Source organism: Mauremys reevesii, linkage group 4, assembly GCF_016161935.1.
Source record: "Mauremys reevesii isolate NIE-2019 linkage group 4, ASM1616193v1, whole genome shotgun sequence".
Taxonomy (NCBI): Eukaryota; Metazoa; Chordata; order Testudines; family Geoemydidae; genus Mauremys; species Mauremys reevesii.
In genome coordinates, this window is record NC_052626.1 from 78252086 (window position 1) to 78264225 (window position 12140).

Sequence of the window (12140 nt, forward strand, 5' to 3'; positions counted from 1 at the left end):
GGAACAGATTTGCCATTATCTTTGTAAGCTATACATTCATTAGGGAATTCTATATTACTGCCATTAGATTTGCTGGCACCTGTCCACTGTGCCTGTTATGCTACCCTCAACTACTAATGTTCCGTTGAACATAAGAACATAAAAATGGCCATACTGGGTCAGATCAAAGGTCCATCCAGCCCAGTATCCTGTCTATCAACAGTGACCAATGCCAGGAGTCCCAGAGGGAGTGAACCTAACAGATATTGATGAAGTGATCTCTATCCTGCCATCCATCTCCATCCTCTGACAAACAGAGGCTAGGGACACCATTCCTTACCCATCATGGCTAATAGCCATTAATGAACTTAACCTCCATGAATTTATCTAATTCTCTTTTAAACCCTGTTATAGTCCTAGCCTTCACAACCTCCTCAGGCAAGGAGTTCCACAGGTTGACCGTGCACTGTGTGCAGAAGAGTTTCCTTTTATTTGTTTTAGACCTGCTGTCCATTAATTTTATTTGGTGGCCCCTAGTTCTTATATTATGGGAACAAGTAAATAACTTTTCCTTATTCACTTTCTCCATACCACTCATGATTTTATATACTTTTATCATATCCCCCCTTAATCTCCTCTTTTCCAAGTTGAAAAGTCCTAGCCTCTTTAATCTCTCCTCATATGGGACCTGTTCCAAACCCTTAGTTATTTTAGTTGCCCTTCTCTGAACCTTTTCCAATGCCAGTATATCTTTTCTGAGATGATGAGACCACATCTGTACACAGTATTCAAGATGTGGGCATACCATGGATTTATATAGAGGCAATATGATATTCTCCGTCCTATTCTCTATCCCTTTTTTAATGATTCCTGACATCCTGTTTGCTTTTTTGACTGCCACTGCACACTGCGTGGACATCTTCAGAGAACTATCCACAATGACTCCAAGATCTCTTTCCTGATTAGTTGTAGCTAAATTAGCCCCCGTCATATTGTATGTATAGTTGGGGTTATTTTTTCCTATGTGAATTACTTTACATTTATCCACATGAAATTTCATTTGCCATTTTGTTGCCCAATCACTTAGTTTTGAGAGATCTTTTTGAAGTTCTTCACAATCTGCTTTGGTCTCAACTATCTTGAGCAGTTTAGTATTGTCTGCAAACTTTGCCCCCTCACTGTTTACCCCTTTCTCCAGATCATTTATGAATAAATTGAATAAGATTGGTCCTAGGACTGACCCTTGAGAAACACCACTAGTTACCCCTCTCCATTGTGAAAATTTACCATTTATTCCTACCCTTTGTTCCCTGTCTTTTAACCAGTTCTCAGTTCATGAAAGGATCTTCCCTCTTATCCCATGACAACTTAATTTACATAAGAGCCTTTGGTGAGGGATCTTGTCAAAGGCTTTCTGGAAATCTAAGTACACTATGTCCACTGAATCCCTCTTGTCCACGTTTGTTGACCACTTCAAAGAACTCTAATAGATTAGTAAGACATGATTTCCCTTTATAGAAACCATGTTGACTTTTGCCCAACAATTTAAGTTCTTCTGTGTCTCTGACAATTTTATTCTTTACTATTGTTTCAACTAATTTGCCCGGTACTGACAGACTTACTTGTCTGTAATTGCCGGGATCACCTCTAGAGCCCTTTTTAAAAATTGGTGTTACATAGCTATCTTCCAGTCATTGTGCACAGAAGCTTATTTAAAGGACAGGTTACAAACCATAGTTAATAGTTCCGCAATTTCACATTTGAGTTCTTTCAGAACTTTAAGTGCTCCTTTTGTATCTTGATCATCCAGGGGCCCCACTGGTTGTTTAGCAGGCTTACTGCTTCTGATGTACTTAACAAAATGTTTATTACCTTTTGAGTTTTTGGCCAGCTGTTCTTCAAACTCCTTTTTGGCTTTTCTTATTATATTTTTACATTTTAAATTTGGCAGTGTTTATGCGTCCATCTATTTACCTCACTAGGATTTGACTTCCACTTTTTAAAAGATGCCTTTTTATATCTCACTGCTTCTTTTACATGGTTGTTAAGCCATAGTGGCTCTTTTTTTAGTTATTTTACTGTGTTTTTTAATTTGGGGGTATACATTTAAGTTGGGCCTCTATTATGGTGTCTTTGAAAAGTGTCCATGCAGCTTGCAGGGATTTCACTCTAGTGCACTGCCTTTTAATTTCTGTTTAACTAACCTCCTCATTTTTGCATAGTTCCCCTTTCTGAAATTAAATGCCACTGTGTTCAGCTGTTGAAGTGTTCTTCCCACCACAGGAATGTTAAATGTTATTATATTATGGTCACTATTTCCAAGCGGTCCTGTGATAGTTACCTCTTGGACCAGATCCTGTGCTCCACTCAGGACTAAATTGAGAATTGCCTCTCCCTTTGTGAGTTCCTATACCAGCTGCTCCAATAACCAGTCATTTAAAGTATTGAGAAATTTTGTCTCTGCATTTCATCCTGAGGGGACATGTACCCAGTCAACATGAGGATAATTGAAATTAAATTTAATTGAAATTAAGGGGTAAGGAACTGTATAGCTCAGGGGATTGATAATGGATATGGAGCCTTCCACCTCACATTTTTCTAATTCATGTGGTATAGCAATTGGGGAAGATTGGTGAGGGGGACCAGTATATGCCCTCCCCAACTTCTTACTATACTAGGGATAATACTCTCACTGTGGCTTTTGGACTATTTCTGGTCTCTGTAATCCACAACCCTTTTTGTTGATGATTTCAGTATAGCATCAGTTCAGTATAGGCTTAATATTATTACAATCTGATACCTACTCAATGCCTAGGTGAAACAAATGATGAACTCAGCTTGGATACATGTTTGTACCATAAACCACCGCTACCAACATGATGGCACTAATTTGCCTTTTCATAGATCATTGCAATGGAGAGGGAGCAAAGACTGAAGGACTAAATGGATTATAAAGGTTGAATCACTGTTGCTTCTCTAGTGATGGTCCTTTCAAGTTCAAGCGAGAGACACTTCCGTGGGGAACAGTGCACTGCGAGTGACTGTGCTCTATCTGGTCTAAATATAAATAGAGGACTTCAGGCACTTATTCCAGAGTAAATAATAATTGAAAAACATTAGATCAGAGGTAGGCAACCTATGGCACATGTGCCAAAGGCGGCACATGAGCTGATTTTCAGTGGGACTCACACTGCCTGGGTCCTAGCCACTGGTCCGGGGGGTTCTGCATTTTAATTTAATTTTAAATGAAACTTCTTAAACATACTAAATATCTTATTTACTTTACATACAACAATAATTTAGTTATATATTATAGACATAAAAAGAGACCTTCTAAAAACATAAAAATGTTTTACAGGCACGCGAAACCTTAAATTAGAGTGAATAAATGAAGACTTGGCACACCACTTCTGAAAGGTTGCCAACCCCAGCATTAGATTATGCCTTGTACATTCAGCAACATAGCAAGTATGATGTACCTTAGAAGTTTTTAAAGGTATTTTTCCATGCAGCCTTTTCTGTAATCTGGTTGGCATTCTTATGCATTTGAACAGCTTCCTCCTTTTTTCAATCTTGCCGATATATTTTAAGATATATATATATATATATATATAATATTATTCCCTAGGATTATTTGAAAACAATAGCAACCATAGAATAAAGGTATGGATGGAAGGACCAAATATTCATGCATTTCCATTGTCTCTTCCGAAGTGCATGTCTAGCATTGCTTAATAAATCCCAAGATCAATAATGCCCCAGAGTAAGGATGAAGCAAACTCTTTGGAACTCAGTGAAATTAGGTTGTACAGGTCATGAACTATGTAGGTGCTGCAGGAAATAGTAGTGGTGATTCAGTAGGTGGCAGTCCTCACTTTGAGTCCAATACACCATGGTAGGGGTCACTGTGCTGCTGGATGTATCCTATAGAAGAGTTTTAAAGTGAGAGGCCCTGACTGCTTGTGGGCATTATAGGTCTCCTGGCATTTTCCTGTGATTTCTACCTCTTACAGAAGCAGCTGTGATTAGAACTAAAGCTCTGAGTCCTGTGCAACACCACTCTCTCTCTCTAACAAACATGATGATACATGATACAGGAGAAAGAACAGGAGTACTTGTTTCAGAGTAGCAGCCGTGTTAGTCTGTATCCGCAAAAAAAAACAGGAGTACTTGCGGCACCTTAAAGACTAACAAATTTATTTAAGCATGAGCTTTCATGGGCTACAGCTCACTTCTTCAGATGCATAGAATGGAACACACAGACAGGAGATATTTATACATACAGAGAACATGAAAAGGTGGAAGTACGCATACCAACTGGAAAAGTCCAATCAATTGAGATGAGCTATCGTCAGAAGGAGAAAAAAAACTTTTGAAGTGATAATTGAGATGACTCATAGAAGGTGTGAGGAGAACTTAACATAGGGAAATAGAATCAATTAGTGTAATGACCCAACCATTCCCAGTCTCTGTTTAAACCTAAGTTAATTGTATCTAATTTGCATATTAATTCGAGTTCAACAGTCTCTCTTTGGAGTCTGTTTTTGAATTTTTTTGTTGCAAACTTGTCACCTTCAAGTCTGTCACTGGAGTGGTTAGAGAGGTTGAAGTGTTCTCCCACTGGTTTTTGAATGTTATGATTCCTGATGTCAGATTTGTGTCCATTTATTCTTTTGCGTAGAGACTGTCCGGTTTGGCCAATGTACATGGCAGAGGGGCATTGCTGGCACATGATGGCATGGCATATATCATGTTGGTAAATGTGCAGGTGAACGAGCCCCTGATGGCATGGATACAGGATAACAGCCTTAGTATACAGTGGACTAAGTGTTGCCACTGGAGGTAAATGTTGGGTATAGGAGCTGTATTCATAGATTTGAGGGCAAAATTTGGTTCAATAGGGCAAAATGTTCTAGATAGAAGTTCAGGAGAAAAGTGAGGCCTTTAAAAGAGAAAGACCTACTCCTTGGTTCCACCTGATCTGTGCTTGGCACAGGATCCAAGGATGATGGCGAGGTACAAAGTGGTTTAATGCCACCTTTGCTTTCCCCAATTCATGGGGCCAGATTGGTCTCTGGCTCAAGTTAAAACTGCCCAATTCACAAAGAAAGATCCACAAACCATCTGTGGAATAACTTGCTCTAGGAATGATGCAGCATTATGGTCTAGTGAAGCGAACACACTAGTAATAACCAGGATTCCTGGATTTTATTCCTGTTTCTGCTGCTGAAACAGTGAATGATCTTGGGCAAATAACTTAATTCTCTGTCCTGTGGTTTACCCATCTATAAATTAGAGATTGGCCCAAACTGGAAAACCTACATCCAAGATCTGAATGCCCTGGAATGAGGAGGAAGATTATATTTGGATGAAACTATCACTCCCCTTTATATTGGGTATGATAAATTACCTGTCTCAAACTGTTGGCATTTGTTTTTGTAAAACAATTCAAGATTCTTGGATGAGAGGCACTATAGAAATATAGCTTACATAAAGTGAATTTAGATTTCAGTATGTGCAACATTTATTCATACAAACATGAATGTGGCTATTAGGGAACAGGTTTGTTTGTTTTTAAATGAAAAAGGGATTTACATTAACAATTTTGCACAGGAGCTTAATCTCCAACAGGCGGAAGGAGTACAAACTCCTTTGAAACAAAGATAAGTAAGGGGAAGAGTATCTGGAAGGGTCAATAGTTTAACAATGTGAGAGATCTAGAGGCGACTTTTGAGCTCACTAGCCTATAGAGCTTGCCAGAGAACAGATGCTGCTTTCACAGCTTTGCATCCTAAACCCAAGGTGTTCAAGTTTGATGTCACTGACCCTGTGACTTTAAAAAGTAGACAAGTAGTCAGAAAAAGAGAGGAGTCCTCACAAAACCCCTTATTATTTTTCTAATGTAAACTAGCACTTTGTATTTCCTGATATCCATAACAATCCAGGTGATTTGTTGCACTGGAATAAGCTATCATACAGAAATAGCAACACACTAATTAGGGTCAGAGCTCTTCAGATGTGTGAAGATTGTCACAAGCAAAGTGAAAGCTGCAGTTTTGATAGTTTTGCAGAGGAGAGAAAAATCTCACATCTCTCACTGCCATGTGTGACTTTACTTACGGCCAAAGGTAGCTTCTATCTCCTTTCCACTGTGTGAAATTGCACAGAGGGCATCACTAGGCCCCCTTCTGAATTTTTTCTGCCTAATTAGCCACCTTTATTCTTCTAATAGGCTAGAACCTCGCAAAGACTTACACACACACTTGAAACGTGTGAATAGTCCTACTGAAGTTAATGAGACTACTCATGTGCCTGAAGTTAAACCTGTGTGTAAGACTTGGTCTACACTACATGGTTATTTGGCTCCCACTGACTTAAGTACCTTGGTAAGCCAATTTAATAATACCGTCTACCCAAGCAATGTAGAGTAATGGTCAGTTCAGTTAGTGTCTACACACTCACAGTGTTACCTGTTACTTAAGTTGACTGTTCCTGGCCTCCAGAAGCTGTCCCACAATGCACCACACTGACCACTCTGGTCACCATTGTGAATTCTGCTGCCTAGGGGTCAGGTAGACAAGAAGTTTCAAATATTTTTGGAGGTTTAAAAGGGAGGGCAAATTCCTTTTCCTGGTTGTCCAGCTTGGTGAGCACCCCGAACAGTTATTCATTGTTGAGTGTAACTGCCCAGCTGACCATGCTGGTTACATGCTGCAGACGTGCTCCTGTCTGGAGTACACAGGAGAAGTTGGATCTCCTGCACTTATGGGGAAAAGAGGCTGTGCAGGCACAGATCCGATCCAGCTGTACCAACATGGACATCTATGAGCAGATTGCTCAGGAGATACAGGAGAAGGGCTATGACAGCGACCAACATCAGTGTTGTGTGAAAGCCAGCAAGCTGCAGCAGACATACTGGAAGGCCAACAATTGATCCAAAGCTGAGCCACAGACCTGTCACTTTTAAAAAGAGCAGCATGCCATCCTCCCAAGGAGCCCTAGTCACAGACCCCTGCCATGAACAGTGAAGAAGAGGAAGTGGGTGAAAAGGAGAAGGAGTATGGGGGGCAGGTAATTGGAGGAATGCAGCTGCAAAGTGAGCCAGGACATGTTTTTGACTTCATCATAGTCCTGCCAGTCAAGCACAAGCAAGCAATCTCTGATAAATATGCAGTTTGCTTTGAAGTTACAGGGATGGCAACCCAACAGTAATGGGACACATCTTTTGATTACTTATTTTTACTTGTGCTAGAAGAGATAGTAGAACAACCAAGAGAGGTAGTAATGCTACCTGTTTTTCGTTCCCCTCTAAAGTTAGGCAGTGAGGTTCACACAGAGTAGTTTATGCACACTGGGATGTCCTGGGAATCCTCCGTAGAGATCTCTATGAAACTTTCCTGGAGGTACTCTGTAATCCTCTGCCAAAGGTTTCTGGGAAGGGCTGCTTTATCTATTCCACCTTAGTAGGACACTTTCTCATGTCACTCAGTGATTACTTCAGCAGGTACCATTGCATACACAGGCTATCAGCATACAGGCCCAGGTTACATTAGGATACCAGCAGCAGCAGCAGCAGTGCTCTCTCTGTTACCCTCAGGAGTGAGATATCAGCTAAAATCACTACTTCATGTGGAAAATAGTGCTAGTATTCAGTTCCATTGCCCTGTGCAACTAGAATCATGCAACCAAGCTATTCCCTCCTCATTTTCCCAATCCCAGAGGGCCATACTCATCATGGCTGGTGCTATGACTGGCACCATGCTCAATCAGTCCCAAGCAGAACTGAGAAGGTAGTGCTTACAACTTGTGGGAGCAAGGGGAGTGATTTCAGCATCTTAAGTTTCTATTTCCATTGTGAATACACTGGCAATGGCGTCTCTGTGTTTTATCTACAGTTGCTTCCACTAAAGCCTTTGAAGACTTCCTTTCCACACCTGGGAAACACCTAAGCCAGATAAAGAGGAGGGAGAAGAGGACTTGGGATGACATGTTCCAGGAGATCCTGCAAGCCAGTACTGCATCAGAGAATGAGCAGAGGGCCTGGAATATGTTTGTAGACAGCATAGATGAGGATAGAGTGGAGAGGAGAAAGGCACAGGAAAGAGAGAGGGAGGTGTGGCAGAAGACGCTTGCACATCTCAGACAGCAAACAAATGCTGCAGACTCTGGTGGACCAGCAAGTTCAATATTCCCAGGCTTGCTTTTCTCTGAAGCCCATAGAGAACTCAACATCAGGACCGCGCTATACCACCCCTCAATATTTCACGTGGCATCAGTTGTAAGTGCACTACCCATACCACTTGATACCACTTCACCTTGGGGGGGACATTAAAGACAATCTCACAGCTTCACATAAACTGAGCTGTGAAACCGACAGGTATGTGTACCTGAAATGCAAATGACTGTTCCTTCCCCTTCATAAGTTCTGGTCTCTTAATCTATTTAATTGTCTGAATTTTGTTCCAAAATATAATTTTATTCTCTAAAACAATCCATCTATATTAGTTCATAGCATATACTGGCTGGTGCTGAATAGATCAGAGAGTGACCAATTTCCTGTTACTGCACTGTGTCACACAATCCATAATATCATTCACAAACACTAATAGGAGCATTGACAATGTTACATTCCTACATGCATAGCCATCACTACAAGATTCATACCAAGCTGCAAAAAAGCAAGGCCAAGTGGAGCACACTACAGCCACACACACTACTCTGGCTCACTATTAAAATGGTCTCTCAAAGCTACCCTGAGCTGTAGTGCTCCATGTTGAGCCCTTGTAATAGTCCACGATCTAGCTGCTCAAATTCAGCAGACAGCTACTCCATGTCCACCCTCCACCCAGAGGAAACTCCCCCCCTTTGCTTAACAGATATTATACAGGATACAGCAGGCAGGTATAACCATTGGGATATTTTTCTCACTGAGGTCCAATCTTGTAAGTAAGCAATGCCAGCAACTTTTCAAACAACCAAAGGCTCATTCAACTGTCATTCTGCACCTGCTGAGCCTGTAGTTGAAGTGCTCTTTGGTGCTGTTGAGGTGACCGATGTAAAGCTTCATAAGCCATGAGAGAAAGTGATCCTGGGCTCCCCAGATTACCCCTATTGGCATTTCAGTATTCCTAATGGTAATCCACAGGTCTGGAAAGAAAACCCCTGCTGGAATTTTGTGAACAGTCCTGTGTTTTTAAATATGCGTGTGTCATATGTGCCTTCCCTGACCAGTCCACACTGATGTCAGTAAAGCGTCCCAGTGATCCATCAGCATTTGCATACCCATAGAAAGGTAGCCCTTTCTGCTCATGTACTCTGGCAAGGTGGTCTGGTGCCAAAATAGGGATATGCAAGCCATCTACCACCCCACTGCAATTTGGTAACCCTAGTGCTGCAAAACTATCCAGTATGTTCTGGAAATTGTCCTGAGAATCACAGTCCTGCATAGCAGGTGATTAATGGTCTTTCACACTTGCATGACAAACAGCCTCTAGGGTAGATTTCTTGACTTCAAATTGATTCCTGACTGGCGATAACAATCAAGTGCTGCAAGTTTCCAGAGAGCAATTGCCACTCTTCTCAATGGTCAGTGAAGTTCTCATTTTGGTGTCCCTGCGCTGGAGAGCTGGGATGACTTCGGCACACAGACCCAGGAATGTGGCTTTATGCCTCAGAAAGTTCTGCAGCCATTGCCTGTCATCCCAAACCTGCTTGACAACATGGTCCCACCAGTCTGTGCTTGTTTCTCAGGCCCAGAACTGGTATTTCACCACCTCCAGCTACTCTGTGATTTCCACCAAAAACCTTGAATTGTTTCTTTCTATGACAGCAATCTAAACTCCAGGGAATCATATTTGCAGCTCTGAAAATACTGCAATGTTCATGACAATAGTACAGAGCTGTGCTTCTGTCAGAGATGATGAGTATTAAGGAGTGACATGCAGATTTATGGGATTTTGACAAGAAGGGACAAAAATTATGAGATGCAAATGGAATTATGAGACATTGTCCTCATGCTCCCAGTCACCCCTGTGCAACTGTAACACTGACAGCTCCCAGTCGTTGGCAGGCAGGATCGAACCTGGGACCTCTAGAGCTAAATGCATGAGCCTCTACTGCATGAGCCTCAAACCATATTCCTGTTAACTAAAACTGTAGAGCAGACTCATTAACCTTGGTCTCTAAGAGGTCTCAGTGCCACTAGATGAGACAGAGCACCACACCAAGAAGGTGTGGGGGTTACACAACTTGTTTCAGCCCCATTGCAAAATCATCCCAAAAGACCCTGCACTGAACCTAACATAACTTAGGCCAACATACATTTGTAGTGCTGACATAGCCTAAGTCATTACAGGATTGTTGCTATATTGAGATGACTTAGAATGGGAAATTGACAGCAGGAGCATCAGAAATATATAGGTCAAGATTCACTGAGAGTTGGCTCAGAGAGGTGTAGATTTCATTTCTCCCCAGCATCTTGCAGCCCGTGCTGCCAGGTAGAGAGTGGTACTGTTTTCCTCCCTTGCGAGTTCTGCTGCAAATGGCAGTACAGCTTTAGTTTATGACTAGGGACCCACAGTAGACATGAAATAATAATATCACAATTTTATAATTATGGCTTTCAAGTTGAAGGATCCAAAAGCCTTTTATAAACAGGACCATTTAATAACACTGAAATAGAGCAACCTTTGATATGGAGCATGTTTAACAGCATGCACAAATACCACCAAGCATCTTAGGAAAGCAAGTGAAAAGTATTCTATGCAATTAAATGCGTTCTCAAGTACCAGGCTGGACAGCTGCCTCACTAGTGCCATCTACAGAAGTATTAGCACTGTTTCCTAAAGCAGCTGGGTTTCCATTAGAGTTTCCCCATACAATTGACCCAACCACCTCAGCTTGTCATATTTAAAGAGACCTCAACCCTGTGTTTGGCATGTAATGAGCACTGTTGCTAAGTAACTGATTTACACAGGGCCAGTCTATGAAGGGCCCACACACATTTACTATAGCAATACTATGCATAATGTGTAACAATAAATCATATAACCAAGATATTGTATAGATTGTGACAGTGAAGATCAATAAAGTATCAGCATTAGTCTAACTCTGTTTCTACTGAAGTCATTGATAAACTTCCCATTGACATTAATTAGGAACAGAGATAGGAAGCAGATGCATGCACTTTTTCTTGTCTATGAAAGTAAGATTCCCTGGTCAATTCATACAAGACTTCCCAACATTTTCTGCAATGTTCAGCAACTTTTCTATAGCTAGTACCATTGTTTTATAATCATTAGTGACTTTTCACTGTCAGTCCTGACATCTGTGATGAAAAAAATCATGTTAAGATTTTAGGACTATTATATGGTCAATACACTAATTCTTGAGTGCCAAAGAAAAGCCTAGAGCAGAAGAAACATAGTTATCCTGACAGATTGTCAAGCAGAGGGGTTTTTTTTTCCTCCCTTCTAAAAACTTTCTACAGCAAATGGGAAAAGGAACAAGAGATGTTAAAATGGAAGTCATACTTAGTACTTTACATTTCAAATGCTTTGACTCCTTCCTTCTCTATGTACCATGGTAATAAGCAGGCTGAGGTCTCTGTATTCCAACCCCCAAACACTGATTAACACAGTTTCATGTTGGGTAGTGACAGGGTCATGTTAACACCTTTAACTCTTTGAACTCTTCATTCCATCTAAATTAATACAACAGGCTACACAGCTGTACCTTTGATGCAGTCTTCTTTGTTTCAAAAGAATATAGAAAGTCCAATTTCCTGAACATAGGAAGAACCAAACAGGAGATGGTGCTTTGGCTCACAGACCCAAGCCTCTGAGTTAGCACCAGACCCCAAAGTCCTATCTATAGGGGTCTGAGAGGGGCTATACACACTGTGCTTGTCTAAAGCCTCCTTCTCTGCTTTTTTTCTCCCCCTCCCACACCTATTCAATCAATACCTGGCAAAACCCCTTCCTTATATAGGTCAGCTTCCTGGGTGGTCTTTGATGTGCTTTATTTTGGGCAGAGACTGCTATTATTTCATAAAACTAGCTTAACTTTCTCTACTATTTTAAACGAAGCATGATGTTTAGTTTATGCCCACTACTTTCCATGAGCTTTAACCCAACCTGTAACAACAGTTATATCACTATCCT

At 41.1% G+C, this 12140-nt stretch overlaps 1 long non-coding RNA gene across 4 annotated transcripts in view; it reads right to left on the bottom strand.

The window, feature by feature from the left end:
- Positions 1–11844, bottom strand: part of LOC120405282 — a 32339-nt gene extending 20495 nt beyond the window's left edge. For 2 of the 4 annotated variants that reach the window (XR_005598467.1, XR_005598465.1), the window contains exon 1: positions 11713–11844. This is a non-coding gene — a long non-coding RNA (uncharacterized LOC120405282). Of the gene's footprint in view, positions 1–11522; positions 11615–11712 lie in introns of those variants that run through there. The other 2 variants (XR_005598468.1, XR_005598466.1) reach the window with 2 other exon arrangements.
- Between the last annotated feature and the right edge of the window lie 296 nt (positions 11845–12140).